The sequence below is a fragment of the Ambystoma mexicanum genome, chromosome 6q, assembly GCF_040938575.1.
Source record: "Ambystoma mexicanum isolate Mex_15411 chromosome 6q, UKY_AmexF1_1, whole genome shotgun sequence".
NCBI lineage: Eukaryota > Metazoa > Chordata > Amphibia > Caudata > Ambystomatidae > Ambystoma > Ambystoma mexicanum.
In genome coordinates, this window is record NC_090937.1 from 927,316,664 (window position 1) to 927,329,632 (window position 12,969).

General features: G+C 45.4%; 1 protein-coding gene across 1 annotated transcript in view; it reads left to right on the plus strand.

Moving 5' to 3' along the window:
• The first annotated feature begins 3,348 nt into the window (after window positions 1–3,348).
• WDR17 (WD repeat domain 17) overlaps window positions 3,349–12,969 on the plus strand; it is a 2,439,098-nt gene continuing 2,429,477 nt past the window's right edge. The window contains exon 1 of the mRNA XM_069631441.1: window positions 3,349–3,548. The gene's annotated coding sequence lies outside the window, so the exon portion shown is untranslated. The remainder of the gene's footprint in view (window positions 3,549–12,969) is intronic.

The following is a 12,969-nucleotide window of genomic DNA, read 5'->3' on the forward strand; positions in this document are numbered from 1 at the left end:
TAGATCGTCATCCCGTGCCAAATATAGGAGAAATGCTCACCACTATGGAGCCGGCCAAATATTTTACCACACTTGATTTATCATCAGCATATCATCAGATTGAATTAGAGGAAAACTCCAGACATCTCACATCATTTATAACACCGTTGGGGGCCTTTCGCTTTAAAAGGATGCCGTTTGACCTAGCATCGGCAGCTGCTGTCTTTCAGAGACTAATGCAACATTTATTTGAGGGGTTACCTGGAGTGTACTATTTCCAAGATGACATTTTGATATCAGCTATGACGGAAGAGGATCATGATGCCAAGCTCCTTTGGGTTCTTCAGATATTACAACAAAAAGGTCTTACTTAAAAAATTGAAAAATGCAAAGTGAAAAAAAGTGAGGTAACTTATTTGGGTCATTGTATTGATGCTGATGGAATTAAGCCCAAGGAAGCTCTAGTGAATACTATATTGAAACTTCCTGAACCATCTAATAAAGATCAATTGAGGAGCTTGTTGGGCTTAACTGAATATTATGCGAAGTTCATTGATCATTATACTGACAAAACGACACACATGAGAAATCCTATGAAAACAAATGTGAGGTTTGGATGGTCAACCGAATGTAAAAATGAATTAGAAACAATCAAGGAGCTAATTAATAAAGCCCCAGTTTTGAAAATGTTTGATTGTAGTGCTAAAACAGTTATAGCTGTTGATTCGAGCAATTCAGGTTTGGGAGGTGTACTTGAACAGGTACAAAATGATAGAGTTGTTCCAATAGCTTTTGCTTCTAGAACATTGAAGGATGCTGAAAAAAATTATTCTACAATAGAGAAAGAAGCCTTGGCTGTGATGTGGATTTTGGAACATTTTAAAGGATTAATATGGGGTATCCCCATTGAAGTTAGAACTGATCACAAACCATTGATCCATATTTTAAATCCAAGGAATCCGCATTTAACATCCCCTCGCATTAGAAGATGGATTCTTGTTATAATGCAGTACAATCTTTCTATCAAGTATACTCCAGGTAAAAGTAATGTAGTCGCAGATTGCTTGTCTCGATTACCATGTTCCTCAGGTGATGAGGGTGACAATAGAGACGAAATAGAAATGGACAGCGTCATTGCACAAATACATCCTGGTTTCACTAAGGAAGATTGGATGGAAGCTGTCAAAGCTGATGGGGAACAAGAACAACTTAGATTGGCAATAAAGAGTGACTGGAAGAATGTTCATGAAGGGATGTTGTCATGGGAAGGCAAGCAAGAGGAAATGTCTTGCAATGAAGTCTGCATATATCGGGGTGATCGTATTGTGCCGCGCATGGGCTTAAGAGAGAAGATCATGCAAATAGCACATGAAGGACATATAGGGAGAAATCTCACCAAAAGAAGAGTAAGAGAGGTTTATTGGTGGCCGAAGATGTGGAATGAGTTGGAAAGCATGGTGAAAGAGTGCTCTGCATGTGCAGTGAGTGACAAAGGGAAGATTGCCAGAGCCACACCTTTGCAACCTATAGAGATACCAGGATCTGTGTAGACAAAGTTAGCCATTGATATTTCAGGGCCATTTGAAATATTGGAGCCTCATAAAATTTACATCATAGTACTGGTTGACTATACTTCTAAGTGGATTGAATTTGGCATTGTGGAGGAGTCTATGTCTGCAATAAAAGTCAAGAAATTTCTGGAGGAAATATTTGACAGGGAAGGAGAGCCTCAGGAGTTGATATCAGATAATGGGGCACAATTCATGTCAAATGATGTACAAGAATTCCTCAAAGAAAGAGCCATTAGACACAGAACCACTGCTTTATATTACCCTATGGGAAATGGATTGGTTGAGAGAATGAATCGATTTATCAAAGACACCATCCAATTAGCAGTAGCAAACAACATTTCTTGGAGAGAGAGCCTTAATGAGGCATTGATTACATATAAAGTTAAGCCACATTCCACAACAGAGGTGGAACCATTTACCATGATGAGAGGACGAGTTGCTACCAACAGACTGAGACCAGCTTGGTTAACAGAAAGGAACAATAGGGTTGTTGACATGGAAGCTGTTTTAAAGAGAGTAAAAGATAAACGAGCAAAGTATAAGAAATATTATGACAGACAGAAAAATGTGAAGGAAAGTACTATAAAGGAAGGTGACTGGGTTAGAGTGAAAGAGCCCAGAAGAGTTGTAAAAGGAGAATCTAAATATCGCTCTCCGCAGAGGGTAGTGGGTTGCTCCAGTAAATCTGTAGTATTAGAGGATGGAAATCGGTGGTCATGTGATGATGTGATCAAGACAGATGAGAAAGTGGAGCGAACTCTTGACATTGCCAAAAGAGTGGAATGGAGAGATGTCAATAAAACAGAAGAAAAGTCAACAAGCAAGCATATCAATGTTGCATATGTGATGAAGGACAATACTTTTATGGTGAAACCCAGGAATAGAGTGCCATATCTCAAGAAGGACTTCATATATTATGAATACTCTTTATTTTAAAGGGTTCATCAGTTATGCTTGGGGAGCAACAACGACATGTATCCTTTTTGGTGGTGTAGCTATACGTCTTGAATATTTTCTTTTTAAAGTTCTCTTGTTTTAATTTTAAAGAAAGGTATAGTCACACTTTGTTTAAATATAAAGGGGGGGAGATGTTATGATATGTAACTTGTGTGAGGATGTCACTATGGGAGAATCTTCACTGGCTCGGGTTCCAGGTGACGTGTGTCTGCCGAGCTCTGTTCTAGAGCTGGGGAGAGATAACGACATTGGAGCCGTGATAGAAATAAACTCGTATAAATACTAATGCGTGAGTCGAGTCATCGTGATGCTAGAAAAGTGCACCGTGGACAGAACATAACACATGTATTTGATCCTGTGTATAATGTTTAAACACCATAAGAGCGGATTAGGAATTTATGATGGCCTTTCTCTATATTTTCCCTGCTGGACCAGCGGTGCTAAAGAGGCCGATCCTTTGTTGTCTGTGTGCTCCTAGCAACCAAGTGCGTCTCGAACTGCGCACGCACGAGAAAGAATGCCTGACTTTGACTTCTCATCGATCTCCATGCTAAAGCCAGGCACATACTCCCTAGTTCCTAATTCCTAATTCCCTGCGTACACGGCAACGTGTCTACTTCTTCCGAAGAATGTATTTACGGACTCCATTAGTACTCTGTACAGGAGTAACAATCTTCATACTCCTAGAACATGAAGAAGAAGCTGCTGAGATTACAATATTTATACCACACGGCCGAGAGTCACACATGCGCAGTGAACAGTTTCATCCTCCAGATGGCTCTGCAAGCTTATAGTGGATTTGATTATTCTTGGGCTGCGATTGGTCCATATTAGGTGAAAGGCGGTACCAACGGAGAGAAAATCTGATCCGATTCACACTGGAGTGCCACCTAGATTGTACAGCGACGCCTGCTGGCGCATCAAGAAAATAAACGGGGACAGTACATTTGATGGCAATCTGCGTTCGACCCCGTAATCCCAACCCCAACCCCAAGGAGCGGAAGTAAACTAGAGCGAGGAGCGGCGAGAACCGTGGGACCGGTAAGAGGGAAGGGGGCGGGTCTGAAATTAAAGGTGCTCGCTAGAGCAACTAGGTTCGAGAGACAGTAAAATGGTTTGAGGAGGGATCATATGGTGGGCTGCAACCCACATCAGTAATAAAAAGGGGACAGGTGGAGTGTTTGTCCTTGATTGAGCATAGAAAGGGACATTACAAAGACAGTGAATGTTTGGGAGGATCATAAAAACAAGCATTTGCAAAGTCAACATGTCTTGGGTTCCAAATGTAGAAGCTCATTACACAAAGTCATTCTCTAAAAAGTAATGACTATTGGCTTTTGTGGTGATCTAAAGGATGACAGGACGTCTGTAGTGCCTCTAACTATATTTATTGGGCAGTTATAACATAACAGGTAGACTGTTGTCCATTGGTGGAGAGGGGCTGTACTCACAGTTCTGTTTATGTGCCCTCTAGTTGCTTCACTGAGGGCAGGGTGTGCACAATGATGGCACGCTGTAAGCTTCCAGGGCACCCATGTGTTATAGTGATCGTGTCTCCTTAAGAGACCAACACCCTGTCACGTGAGCCACATCACGTGACATAGCACGATAAGGGGGAGGGAACGAGGGGATTCAGAATTGCATGTACGAGAAATAAAAGAGACGTATATTCCAACTCAGTGTGTCTGTCCTTATTTTTGTGCCCCCTTCCGGGCATAACAACTGGCGACGAGGTGCCGTACCAGATCGCCGAGTCCTCCTCCTCCGCTCGCAGTGATCCCGCTCAGCAGAACGCTGCAGGCACTTCCAGCCTGCCGGCGACCGCGCCTGATCCCAGGCCCGTCTCCTCCTAACGCTGCAGGCACTTCCAGCCCGCCGGCGACCGCGCCTCATCCCAGGCCCGCCTCCTCCTACAGACCGATCCCGGCCCGCTCACGTAAGGGGGAGGGAACGAGGGGATTCAGAATCGCATGTACGAGAAATAAAGAAGACGTATATTCCAACTCGATGTGTCTGTCCTTATTATTGTACTCCCCTCCGGGCATAACACCATGCAGACATGCCAACATTCTGAAGACTCTGAGAGGGAGATTTCAGCACTGAAATCGGGAGAATGCATTTTCCCCATAGGAATGCATTGTGGATATTATTTTAGGCAGGAGACAGTAAAAAATAGGACTGTTTTCAATGAAAAAATCGGGAGTCTTCCGCCTAAATCGGGAGGGTTGGCGTGTATGACCCTGTGGCCTTGGAGTTACGCTCCTGGAAGCTGGGGCCTTGATTCTTGAGGCCTGGAGTCACTGGGTTCCTCTGTGCAGGAGCAGCTCTGGGGCGGTTTAGTCACTGCGCTCTCCGCTGCCAATCTGCCAGGAGCGCGGGTCCTTGCGCTTCTCGCGGACCCGAGCTCTCACGAGATCGCCTGCTCGCGATCTCGCGATGTCTCCACTGCTTTGCCAATGATTGTGCCTTTTACCCTATTGTTGTAGGGTCTGTTAGGCAGGTTCACTATGGTTGTTGGACTGGGAGGCAAGCTGGCTGCTCAATGGTCGCTGTGCACGCTGCATGGCAATTTTATTTATTTATTACATTTGTATAGCGCACAAACAGCCCAGGGGCATCCAGGCGCAATGACATTGGACGCAGGAGTTGGGAGGCAACTGGAACGCAGGAAGCTGCCCGCCTCTATTTCTTATTTACAAGTGACCAGGCACGCACCCTAGTGGTGACGTGCTGCAGTCACAAGATCCCATGCCAACTGTAATGACAAAACAATGACGAGATAAGTTATCACTGGGTCCATTTTAAGCATTAATAAATATGCAGGATAACAGTTTGAAGCACACATCATTGTCACTATTGAGACGAACATCTCATCTCAGTAGTCTTGGAGAGCTCTGCGTCATCAGTGGGGAGACAGTCGCTGTGGGGCTGGAGGAATTCTGGTAGTCTCTGCATCTTCCTGTCCTGGCCACATGAGCACTTTCTTGGGGGAGAGCTGCGGCCAGGTAAATATCTTTGAGGTTGTGGAGGGGCTTTGACGGCGTACATGTTGACAGGGCAGTGGATGGTGCTGGATGGAGGTGCCGCCTGCGGGTCTGGGATCTCTGTCCTTGGACCGGCTGTGTGAGCCGGTCTCCTTCCACCACAGCGCTGTGTGCAGGTCGGTGCCACCTCCTTCCTGTTTCCCTGGCACAGGGGGGGTTCAGCAGGCACCTCTCCATCTGCCACTGAGAGGGCCACGGGTGGTCACACGTGGTGCGGGTGGGCCGTTCGCAGGTCACCTGAGCCTTCTTCTCACCAGGTGCACAAGCACTCTCATACGTGAGAGCTGCAGCCGCAGCCTGGTGCCTGTGTCCGTTGGGGGAGCCTGGCGGTTCGGCTGTAGGGGGTGAAGCCATAATGTGGGCACGTCAGGGAGACCAACATCGCTGTGGCAGCATCCCATTGGGAGCGTATGTGGTCTGCCTTAGCAGGTGGGGCTGAAGGCAGCAGCTTTCACGCCGCTCCCTTGCAGGTCTCACCAACACCAGGAGAAGAGGCACGGCAGTGGGTGTCACATCTGCTGTGCGCCGGGGAGGTTGGCAGTGAGTGTTCGTGTCTGCGGCACTGTGTTGCGTCATGCCGGGGAGGCCGACTCTTTGGTGAGGGAAGAGGCAGAGGGCGCCCCTCTTTCCTTTATGCAGGGGAGGCCGGCTTTAAACATATGTCGCGGAGGCCGCTGTGGGGTGGTGGCACATTTGTGCAGCAGGGCCACTCCTCGGCACTGCATTGTTTCAAATTGGTTAACTAATTCATGTAATTACCCTTTTGAGACAAGACCCAATAAATACATTACTCCCACGCCACTCTTCCTTGTTCCACTCCTTACCTTTGAGATGCTGTTCCCTCACTTGCAGAAACCCTCAGCTATTTTATATTGTTTGTTTGTAAAACCATTCCAGACCTACCAGGAGTAGAATAAAATGACCCTTTCCCTAAATGTTTCCTAGATTTCTTTCCTATCCTCACTGAACTTGCTTAGCTTGTTTGGACATCAGGAGAATCCAGGTTGTGGTGGTGCTGTCATATTTGCTGGGCAAGGTCACAGACAGACCTGGGTTCACCATTGTACATAACCCTCCTTAGAGCCTTTTGAGTAAGGACTTCAGTTTGATAGTTTCCCATCCTCCCCCCTCGGGCATTCAGGCATTGGAGCTGTGCAATCTTTAGATTGTAGTAGTGTATAAATCATTGCTGAGAAGTTACTTTTGTACAAGGGTGGAGGAACAATATCATGGTGGAGTAGTCTTGCATTTTTCCATAGATTGTAGAGTATTGTGAGAAACTAGAAGGGGTCTCACCCACTAGTCCCTGGGGATCTGTGTCCAGGTGGCCAGGACACGGCCATCGCTTTTGGATCCAGTTCCTGGGGATGGACCAGTGCAGGAGGATCACCTGGGTGAGGGGTCTTCGGGAGTGGGAGTGGGACACCGGATGGTGAAACGCGGTATCCCTCTCCCTGTAACACTTTTTCCTCTTTCTACTTGATTGGATATTGTTAGGCAAGATTGTATGCAGTACCCTTTGGATGCACTACAACAACCCTGACCTCCTGGCAATAGGAACCCAACCTTTTGTATAAGTCTGTACTACACAGGTCGGTAGCGTGTTGAGCAGCCAGGCTTATCTCAAGAGGGGTCAGTGTTAGCTGTAGGGGAGTTACACAGAGATTCACAGTGGCAAGTATTCAAAACACTTACACACAAGGTTTCTTGAATAAACAAGTATTCATTTATTTATCAGTCAGTTAGAATAAGCCTTATTCAGAAGGGAGCAATATAAAAGCAACACACAAATAGACACCAAAAAACCACACACTCTTAGTTTCTAAATCAGTAAAGACCCTTTTGGGATGATCCGCAGTCACAACCTACACCCTCGGGTGACTTCAATAGCTTACTGTAGCATTTAGAACATTCTTAAGAATTGGTCAAAAGAAAAGGTTATTGGAACAAACAAGAGATCACAAATATTTTTAAGCAGGAAAATACTTTTGTATCCCCTAAGCAGAGTCATTCAGTATAACAGGTTAAGCCAAAGTCAATGGGCAAAAGTCTATATGAGCTGAAGCACTTCTGGTAGGTAAGTAGAAAAGTCTTTGCACAATGTTTTAGAAGTCTTTGAAGAAAAGAAGAATCAATGTTGGGCCACAAGCTGTTTAGGCTTGTGAGACGTAGAAGATGCAAGCAACTCTACAAGAAGAGGTAAGTTCTCTCAGACTTTACAGTACCTTTGGATTGAAGAAAAAGTGCAGCAGATGACTCCTGTTCCTGTGCAGCTCTGCAGATCTCACTGTTCCTGGGCCTCAGTCGTGGGGACAAGAGGGAGGACTTCTGGGGACTCCTGCGCTGCAATGGGGCAGTCACTGCTCGCAACCAGCAGTCTTCAAACAAGTGGCACTTTGGCATTTCAGCTCCTCGCGACTACCGCAAATAGCAGCACTGCGGTTCCTGGCTGTCGAGGTGGACTTTCCTTGCTTCTGGGGTCCCGCACTCTGTTGAGGGGGCTGAGGCTCGGTCAGTCCTGCTTCCTGGGAGACCGGAGGATCTTCCTGGAGCTTTTGGCCAACTTAAAAGCAAAGCACACAATCTGGTGTTCCTCACCCTGGCTATTCAGTTTCCAGAAGCAACTCTGTGGAGATTCAACCAGCTCCGAGAAGATGTCCAGGTGGCTTACTTTGGATTTGATTGGTGCCTCCAACTCAAAGGGAGAAGTCGTCCTTGCAGGGGCTTCTCTGTCGATACGAATTTGGAGTTTCAGCACAGCAGCAGGGCTTTACCGGGCAAACCAATGATCCAGAAGTTGCAGCAAGTTCTTCTTCAGTTCCTTCGTCCAGTGGTCGACTCTACCTTCCAAACCAAAAGCCTTGCCTTTTATTCAGGTTCCTCCCATTTCTTTCCAGCCCAGCTGTCAGTCGCCCAGCAGGGTGGCTGTCCCTGCCGGACAGTCAGCCGGCCAATCACCACAGAATGCATTTGGGTCTCCTAGGAAACTAAGCACCCGGAGTTTCGGGCACCTCCCTCACTTCCTTCCCCCGCCAGACACCCTGGAGTCAGAGGCGGGCTTCACTCGTGAATCCCGCCAAAGGCAAAGTGAACATAGGGACCAAACCTAGTTTGGCGCGCAGAGTAAATCTCAAGATGGACCTTTCCACAAAGAAATGGCGAAAAAAGAAGACCGGGCCATTTTGACAAAAATGGCACCCTTGGGTGCTTTACTGTAGCTGTGAACGCAGCCCACGGTAAATGCACACCACAGTCGTTAAAAGTAAACCACTGCCACCAGCCATTCAGTGAGGCTGGTGGCATGAGAAGCTAGACAAAGGGGATACTAAGTAACCCCTCCAGCACCTTATTGTAAGATAGTGTGTGCTGGATCTAGAAAGTTACAAATGTAAGTAAAGTTAATTTCACTTTACTGCTCTGGGAAACAGTAGTTTATCCGAGAGAAGGTATTCAAACCTTTGGGAAATCTGGAAGAATTCCCTATGCCACTGTACTGCAGGTGTTCTGCGACACAATGTAAAAGATGATGCCTATGGAGTTTGTCAGTCTCCATAACCAAAAGAAACACAAGTTCAAAAATCACATTAAAATACGTGAGAGAGTGGGAGAAAAAGGGTCTTGCTCTCTCCAGGTTAAAAAAATCAAGTCCTCAAAATCCAGCAAAGTAGCTGGAGGTCTCTAAGGTGGAGGGAATAAGCACATTTCTGAGAATTCTCCCTAACCGATATTTAGAAACTCAACCCCCCCTTGCCCTTTTCCTGCACAAACACGTTTACACTGGTCCACGTCCCCCTCCTGGGAGGTTTGGGGGGACACTGCTGCTTGCAGCTTGCGCGCTTCGGTTTGCTGCTGTTCCCTGCAGGGGGGATGGGCTCGTAGGGTCTTGGGGCTCCCCGCCTCAGGTCCCGAGGGGGCACCCAGGGTGCTATTCTCCCTGGTGAGGATTTGTCTGCTTTTTAGGCCCTCTAGGAGTCGTTGTCTGGTCCCTGATGCCAGGCTCTCTACGGCATTCTGCGCGACCTGGCGCTCCTCGACTCGGCGTCATGACCTCAGTCCCCTGCTTCCAATACTAGGCCCTGAAGACCCTCCGTATATGAAGACAAGGCACAATCACCATATACCAGCGATACAACAGACACGAGGTTCGATTTTCCAAGTACTATGGTTTATTGCAGAAAGAATATGCTCAGTCGGCCGACTGGGTCTAACGTCTCGCAACGTGTGTCACCCAGACCTCGTGAGATGCAAGAGAGCGAACATCATACAAACAGTTTCGTATATACAACATAACAGCCTTCGAGCTGCTTCCGAACCGCCCATAATGTATCTCTTCAAGCTAGGGTTCGGTGATTGACAAATATGACACATTATGACAAGTTTCTTTATATTTAGCAACTTTTGCAGACATAGTTCTTTGTTATTAAGAACACAGAGCACTTGTTCACCAAGGATACTGTGTTCGCGACAGAGAGACATTTCAACGCACATTATCTACCAGTTTCTATTCCTGAACTAAGGGTCAGCCTGGTCTAAGGAAGATCTGCGAAGGAGGACTGCTAGAAAAGCATAATTCATGCTTTTACTGCATCTTGCTACAGCTGTTGTGAGACAGGCCGGCACATGGGCTGTTGATTAAATTCTGCTTCTGCTTGCTCTCAAGGACTCAGTGAGGGAGGAAAACAATGTATTTCTGCACTGCCTGGCATTCCTGTCTGGGTCGATCTATCAACATGCAACTATCAACAAGCAAGCTGTGACCTCGTACCGTGTATGAGCTTTCAAAATTGGATGTGCCTAAACGGCAGCAAAACCGAGCTTATGGTCTTTGGCTTCAATCTTGTCAGATCTAAGCTTCATCATGCATACAACACCTTCACCATCAGAAATACCCAAATTAAGGTCCTAAACAAGGTTAAAACCTTGGGGATGATGCTAGAAGCATCCCTGGGATCAGATGCCCAAACCCTTCACGTTAAAAAAACGTGCTCTTACCACCTGCGCCTACTAAAAGCCATAAGACCCTACTTATCTGAGGAAAATAGCGCCACGGTCGCAAGAGCTACCATCTTATTTCGCCTAACTATGGCAATGCCCTAATTCTAGGATCTGATAAAAACTGCTACCAAGTTCTGCAAAACAATGCAGTGAGAATCATTAAGCAAAAAAGCAGGTATCAGCACATCAGCGAAGCTAGGAAGGAACGCCACTGGCTAAAAATTGAAGAGAGAGTCCAATTTAAATTCCTCACGCTCACGCATAGATGTATTTTTGGCAAAGCCCCTGCATACCTGAAAACTAAAATCATTCCTTACAAACCTACGAGAGAGCTAAGATCAGCCAAACAAGGTCTGATTGTGGTAGACTTAAAAATGGGGCAGGTAAATCCTTCCCTATAACCGCAGCAGGCCTTTGGAACAACCTCCCTGGCCAGTTAAGGATGGAAGCCAATTACCAACGCTTTCGCAAACAACTGATAACCCACATCTTCAAGTAATACATATACTACAATCTGCCCACCTACCTATGCAGCTCTAATGTCTCGTGGTACGTGTCGTATTGTATTACTATTTGTCTTTGTGTTCTTGTCTCTGCGCCCCGAAGCTCGAGAGCTACCGGCGCAATACAAATAAATACATTTTAAAAAAAATAAAGCTTCCAGAGCATTATACGTTTTTGTAAAAGCGTTTAACAGAAAGGAAAAGAAAGCAACATGGCGAATGTTACACGAGATGTTACACAAGATGGATGCCCTATGATTATGCTGACAAATCTGTGTTTGCAGTGTTGGTTATGTGATGCGATTGGTTTACGGCCAACATAATATATTGTCTATACTTGGTTAAGGTCGTTTTACAGATTTACAAACCCTCCTTTTGGCCGTAAGCCAAGAGCATCATCCGTACATTTCATCTTCATCTGACCAAGTGTCTAAATCTGAACTGCACATGCTACTGTAATCATCAACTTCAATATTAATTGACATGAATTCCTTCATTATTCCCATTTCGTTATTTATATCCTTATCCTTATTTAACCTGGGGGTATGTTTCTTCGTCATCACATGTATGTATTAATTTGTTATTTCAGAGCAAAAGATTGGCAGGCAATGTATGCAACAACAGCAGAGCATTAGGATTCCAAGTAGCCTTACCAAGACTGCAATTAGTTTCCATCCCCATGAACGCAGCAGTTCCCAAAACCATGAACTTATATTCAGATCCCAACCGCCTGACGATGTATGAATGCCAGAACTCAGAATGTGTAATTTCTTGATTGCTTCAAAAATCGTAGGGGAGGAGTCACTTACAAATACACAGCACGCTGACTCCACGATTTTGCAAACTCCTCCACGGTCGGCCAAAATTATATCAAGAGCCATTCTATTCTGAAGAGTCATTAATCTAACTGCCTTTTCTTCTAGCGTCATATTATATAGTATATCAGTTGTTCCATTGATTGTCTTTTCTAACACAATAGACAGTCTTCTTATATTCCATGAATGTAGTGCTTGTCCCCAGAACGGTATAAATGGTTTGGCTATTTCTTCTGCAATTAACCCTGTCTCATCTCGCTGTGGCCTGCATCTAGATAATTTCGCTATGTCTGACGTTTTGGAAAGGAATACACCAGGAAAAAGGATCCCTAAGTAGCAGGTCCCTCCCCAATTCCTAGGCAACCATGGATAAGCTTGTTCTCCCCATATAAAATAAACAGGATCACCTACATATATTGGTTTTTCTTCTTTCTCTAGTACTGCGATATTCATGCATCTAGTGAATGTCCCTACTGAGTAAGAACCCTTTTTTGTAAACAAAATGGGACAGTACGCGTGCTGTAATTAATAGTATAGGAGGGGGATACAACATCCTTGTTGCCTACTGGATTCATGTGAAAAGTGATTACAGATGATTTATAAGGCACATAGAGTCCATCTACTGGTCTTACCACCGGTTTAATTATCCTTGCCCTGTTAAATATGGAACAACCCACCGGTTCCATAACCACTCTTTCAAACTCATCTATGTTTGTTCCATCTAATTGACCCGTATCACTCTTATTCCATTTCCCATAGAATAGTGCACTCAATGATGCATAGCATGCCGAATTAAGGGGTAATGGCTGTACTTACCAACCCATTCCTTTTCCACCATGCTGGGGTAAATGGGAGTAGACCCAACAATTTGTTCTATTCAGGATCAAAAGCAATGTGTGATTGTCGTACCGTCTTCTGTGTCTTTCTTCTAATGGAGGGAGAGTATAAGAGAGCACATGGACCGGACTGTCTGTGGCAGGAGCATTGGTAGCAGGCAAAAAAGAGTTTAACGGATGCACAGTTTCCAGATACCATAATATTGGGATGAATGTAATCAGGATGCAAAGTAATGTCGCAATTATTATCATATATTTTCTACAGTAAA